The 6,059-nt window shown below is 44.6% G+C and overlaps 1 long non-coding RNA gene across 1 annotated transcript; it reads right to left on the reverse strand.

Annotated features, from left to right (window-relative positions):
* Positions 1-1,258: 1,258 nt before the first annotated feature.
* LOC103161872 lies at positions 1,259-5,997 on the reverse strand. The gene is made up of 3 exons (XR_003485616.2): positions 5,427-5,997; positions 5,150-5,336; positions 1,259-1,318 (listed from the first exon to the last, which is right to left on the reverse strand). It is a non-coding gene; the product is annotated as an uncharacterized LOC103161872 (long non-coding RNA).
* Between the last annotated feature and the right edge of the window lie 62 nt (positions 5,998-6,059).

The raw sequence follows: 6,059 nt of genomic DNA on the forward strand, positions 1-6,059 counted from the left end.
AGAATCTCATGTAGTTCAGGCTGATGCTGAGCTGATCTTCATACTTCTGTCTCCCAAGTGTTTGGAGTGCAGGTGTGCCATCATGCTCAGCTGATTAAAAATATTTTTTGATAAATGTGTGGTGGTTATAAAAAGTGTTAACATTAGAGAAAACTGGTTAAATTGTATATGGAACTGTATTTTGTAACTTTTCTGTGAGGAACTATTCTTTTTTTTGGGGGGGTGGGTTTTGGAGACAGGGTTTCTCTGTGTAGCTTTGGAAGCCTATCCTGGCACTCGATCTGGAGACCAGGCTGGCCTTGAACTCACAGAGATCCGCCTGCTTCTGCCTCCCGAGTGCTGGGATTAAAGGCGTGCGCCACCGGCTCGGAACTATTCTTTAAAATTAAAAGTTTATGGGGCTGAGAGATGGCTCTGTGGTTAAAAGCACTTATTGCTCTCATAGAGGGTTGGGGTTTGGTTACCAGCTTCCACATGGTGGTTCACAACCATCTGTAACTTCAGTTCCAAACGATCTGACACCCTTTTATGACTTCCATGGGTACCAAGCATGCACATGGTGTACATGCATTCATTCAGGCAAAACACTCATACAAACAAAATAAATCTGAAAGAAATAACAAATTTAAAAAATTGAGAGTTTTTTTTAAAGGCTTTAGTTTAATTATTTTGAGATTTACCAAGCTGCCTCAGTTAGGGCTTGTATTGCTGGCACAATGACCAAAATCAACTTTGAGAGGAAAAGGTTTAATTCACTTACAGTTCTACAGTATAGTTCATCATTGAAGGAAGTCCAGGGCAAGACCTCAAACAGGGCAGAAACCCAGCTCCCTCTCCCTCCCCTTCTTCCCTGCTCCACACTGACCCCCTATCCCATCCCCTCTCTGCTTCCCAGGAAGGGTGAAACCTTCCATGGGGGATCTTCAAAGTCTGTCATATCATTTGGAGCAGGGCCTAGCCCCTCCCCTGTGTGTCTAGGCTGAGAGTATCCTTCTATGTGGAATGGGTTCCCAAAGTCCATTCGTATACTAGGGGTAAATAATGATCCACTACCAGAGGCCCCATAGACTGCCCAGGCCTCCTAACTGACACTCACATTCAGGGGGTCTGGATCAGTCCTATACTGGTTTCCCAGCTATCAGTCTGGGGTCCATGAGCTCCCCCTTGTTCAGGTCAGCTGTTTTTGTGGGTTTCACCAGCCTGGTCTTGACCCCTTTGCTCATCACTCCTTCCTCTCTGCAACTGGATTCCAGAAGTTCAGCTCAGTGTTTAGCTGTGGGTGTGAGCTTCTGCTTCCATCAGCAACTGGATGAAGATTCTAGAATGGCATATAAGGTAGTCATCAACCTCATTATCGGGGAAGGGTATTTAAGGTAGCCTCTCCACTATTGCTTAGATTGTTAGTTGGGGTCATCCTTGTAGATTGCTGGACATTTCCCTAGTGCCAGATTTCTCTTTAAACCTATAATAGCTTCCTCTATTAAGGTATCTCTTTTCTTGCTCTCTTCTATTCTTCCCCTGACTCAATCTTCCTGCTCCCTCATGTCCTCCTCTCCCCTCCTCTTCCCTCCTTCTTTTTCTCCTAACTCCCTCTCCCCTCCCCTCTTGCTCCCAACTAGCTCTGGAGATCTTGTTCCCTTCCCCTTCTCTGGGGGACCATGTATTGTCTCTCTTAAGGTCCTCCTTGTTTCCTAGCTTCTCTGGCAGTGTGGATTGTAAGCTGGTAATCCTTTGCTCTATTTCTAAAACAGTGGTGTACATCTTTAATTCCAGAACTTGGGAGGCAGAGGCAGGAGGATCTCTGTGACTTCGATGCCAGCCTGGTCTATACATCCTGAGTTTGAGGAGAGTTGCCAGAACTATGTTGGGAGAGCCTGTCTCACTCTCCACCCCAGTCCCCCAAAAGAAAATGCATCATAGGCTTGTCCTTAAGCCAATCCACGTTCTTAATTGAGGTTTCTTTTCCAAATGACTGCACCTGTTGTCAAGCTGACATAAAACTAGCCAGAACACAAGCCCACTAAATCACTTTATTGTATAATTAAATGCACTAAAGGAAAGAAAAACTATTTGTATACACAAACAAAACTCAAGTAGGTTTTGAACTTGGTTCTAAAGCATTCAAAATACTTTTTAGAAAAAAGAAGAAAAGTATTAGTTGGGAATTAGTTACAAAGACTCAGAAATTTTGAGTACCCATCAAGAAAAACAAAAGTATATTCTAGCTACCCAATGATGTGATGTTTGTCTAAAGGTGGCATCTTTTCTGGCTTCTGAGCATCTCTAAATCCCAGTGACACTGTCTGGGAAATGTTCTGTATACAGCATACAGAAAGCAGAACAGTGACAAGTTATTTAGCATCTATATAGATCTATGATGCTACTTCAGATAGAGCAATTTGGCATTACAAGCATTATCTCTATATAACTGCCCTAACAAAAAAGAAATGGGCCAGTAGTTAAGTGCTCTTACTGCTCTTTGGGGGACCTAGGTTTGGTTCTCAGCACCCATGTAGCAGCTCACAGCCATCTGTATCCCCAGGTCCAGGGGATCTAACTTTTGACACACTCTTCTGGTCTCCACAGGCTCCTGAACACATGTAGTACATGTACACTAATGCAGGCTCATACACATACAAATAAATGAAAGAAATAAATACATCCTTTTCAAAAATTAAAATGAAAAGGAATACACCATGCCAAGAGTTCCTGGTCTTCTCCTCTGGTTTGAGGAAATGACCAGAATTGCAGCCATTGTAGAGTCACCAGCATCTTGAACAATTACACTTTCATTGAAATGCTACTGCTCAAACACTCTTGTTGTGGGAGCAGCTATCTTCTTAACTACTCAGATATAATTAATTGTCTGTGCCAGCCACTGTCAACTCCGTTCCAGGCAGCAGCACCAAACCATATGTGACTGAAGGCTTATGCTGCATTGTGGTTCTGTTCAGTCAGACCCTGCAAATGAGCCCTGACAAGTGACCGGATGATTCTGCTCACCTTAAGTTGTCTCTATATTAAAACTAATGGCACAGGGCCAATAAAGAGACCTCTACAATTCAATGATTACAATCTAACATCTAGATTAAATCTACATCTCCTGGGAAGCTGTAATAAGATCTTCCACTGGTAAGTTTGTACGAGCAGGAGAAAAAGAAGACAAAAGTAGGAGAGAGGAAATATAATTACAGCTCACAAGTTGATTAAGGCCCAGCCTATCTTAATTCCTGAGATAGGAAGGGAAAAAAAAAAAACCATCAAACAACAGCTACAATTTAAAAAAAAAAAGCAAGGGGGGGGGGTAGTGGAGGCACACGCCTTTAGTCCCCCAAAACAAAAAGCAAACAACAACAAAAAACCAGAGAACTGTAAAACCTGACTTGCTGATTTACACAATAAATTTAAAAAATTAGCTGAGGATGGTGATGTACACCTTTAATCCCAGCACTTAGGAGGCAGAGACAGGTGGATCTCTGCATTCAAGGCTATCCAGAGCAACACAGTGAGATCCTGACTCAAAAAAAAAAAAAAAAAAAAAAAAAAAAAAAAAAAAAAGAAAAAGAAAAAGGACCAAGGTCTGACTATGTTACCCTGGCTGGACTTCAACTCCTGAACTCAAATGATATCTTCTTCCTAACCCTGAATAGCTGGGACTAAGACAGATAAGACAGATACAGAAACCCACTACACTACATGTACAATATGTTCATTAAGTTTATATCTAAGATATTCCTTCTGATGGTCATTTTCCTAAAAATTAAAATAAATATTGTGAATGGGGCAATTTGGCTCCCTTGATCAAAATAACTGTCTGTTTTATAACCAACAGGACTACTGTCATGCCAGCGTTGACTGGCCATCTTGAATAGCCCATGGACCCCTTGACTCAATTATGCAAAGACTGTAGCAGATTGCACTGGTTCTTGGGGGCACAGCACCAGCCAGGGCTGTTTGAAATAGTTTATATCAAATTTTTTGTGACTTCAAGTCTCAGTGATCAGTCCTACAATCATTCCCACCATGACCAGACAGGGAGCTAAGAAACAAATCTATGATTGTCCTAAAGTGATGGGTATTCATTATTTAAAACAAGCAGGTGTGGTTTGTCCAGATAACTGGTTGTAATTGGAGGACATAGTTCTCAGGCTGTGTAAGAAGGACATTCAGGCCCACTCAGTGAGTTAGTGAGTCAGAAATGCTGCAGTGTGTTAATTCCCCCATACAACTGCTCTCAAGCGGCCTTGATGACTTTCAGCAGTGCAGGGTAAGATGGTGACACACAGGGAAAAAGCAGAGACAGAAGTAGTGGTTGCAAAATGACCCCAGCAGCAGTGCCAGGTACCCTGTGTCTAATAAGGTGGCAGAGGTACGAAGCTCTAGTGGTCCAGATGGTGACTGAGTCATTGAAGGGGATAGATAGCCAGGTAAGTCACAGCCAAAGCAGCTGAAAAGTTCAAAACATATCAAACAGGAAGAAGAAAGGCAGTGAAAGTAGAAAAAGGGAGGACCAGAGTAAAGAATAAAATGTAAGAGCCAGAGAAGAGAAGGAGTAGGCCCTGCTTACAAGAGTTCCAGAGGGCTGTTAGGTCTTCAGGGCTAAAGGTCTCACCCTGGGTCAAAGGGCAGCTGCCAGTTGAGAAACTCAGCTCTCTGGATTTACAAACTTAACACTTACAGGGTTAAATTCTGAGGACTGCAACACTAGAAGGTGCCACTTGCTGTTGCTTCTGCTGCTTAACATCAAGAGAAACAAATGCTGCAATGGACCAACCCCTCACCTGCTCCCTGCCTACAAGAATACAGTCAAACGAACCTTTGCCAACTGGTGACAGAACTAAAGGAATGAACCATGGGGTGCAAATTATTTTGGACCACTCAGCACCATTAAGGTACATCATTCTGAAATTGCATTGAGTCTACTTTGAATATTTTTTATATGAAGTTAAAGCTACATAATCCACTCCTCGGTGCCTATCCTGCAGGCCTCCGCAGAAAAAACTTAAAAAAAAAAAAAAGGCTTAAGGAAAAATGGGGACTGGAATACCCAGAAATAAAAGCAAGGGAGGAGAAAGTGTTAGCTTGGCAGCAAATGTCCACTAATAGTGGTTAGTTCTGATGGAATAATTCAATGACATTTAGTACATACAGGGAAGCACCTGGAAGCCGGTCCTTGGATCCTCTCGTCGCAGGCAAGGCTCTTTCTTTCTTTGCTGTTGGTTACCATGCTTGAGAACAGGCCACCATCCCAGCTCTCTAAAACTCACGGTATTGAGGAAGCCAGACAAGAGAAGACTAGGTTGGCCTCCCATTCAGGGGGAAAGAGGCAGTGTTACCTAAGGCAAATCATGAAAGAGGAGTTAACTTGAAAACAAAACAAAACAACAATGCGGGCCTAGACAGACCGGAATAGTAGATTCTGATACCTGGCAAGCCATGACTTCTTCAAACAGAGGTCTTTCTCCTACTCTGACTCCAACAACTCTTATCTGCATAACTGTTGGGTGAAACATCCTTTCAAGAACCCTTCCATAAGGCAGGTTCGCCGGCGGTCTGCTGTTTTGCCATAACTTGTTTTAAGGGTTCTTAACAGGAGCTGTGAAGTGCGGCGTTATCTGGTTCATGCTTCATAAACTGGTCCAAAAGCTGAGAGCGCGCAGAAGCGCAGTGAGACGGAGGCGGATTGCTCAACCACGCAAGGACATAGCAACAAGAACGCCGCTGGAGCGGCGGTTCGAGCTGCGCAGGCGCAGATGTTCCCCTCACCCCGCCCCCCGCGCGCTCGCGAAGACCGAAGCGAGGCTGGGCCTAGGCCGCGCGTGCGCTGTGGAGAAGGCGCTAGGGGCTGGGTTTCAGGGCAGGGGCGCGACGCAGGCATGGCTTCAAATGTTTACTTAGCTCGCCAGCGGTTCAGCCGGATGAGCCAGGTGCGGCCGGGGGAGGGCCAGCGCTTCCCAGCCGCCTCTCAGCCTCGTCTTCAGTGGCTCGCCCTCTCAGTCTCCTCAGTGACGCTCAACCGCCCCCGGGCCCGCCCCGCCCCAGGCCCCGCCCCACCCAGG

This window comes from Cricetulus griseus, chromosome 5 (genome assembly GCF_003668045.3).
Source record: "Cricetulus griseus strain 17A/GY chromosome 5, alternate assembly CriGri-PICRH-1.0, whole genome shotgun sequence".
Taxonomy (NCBI): Eukaryota; Metazoa; Chordata; class Mammalia; order Rodentia; family Cricetidae; genus Cricetulus; species Cricetulus griseus.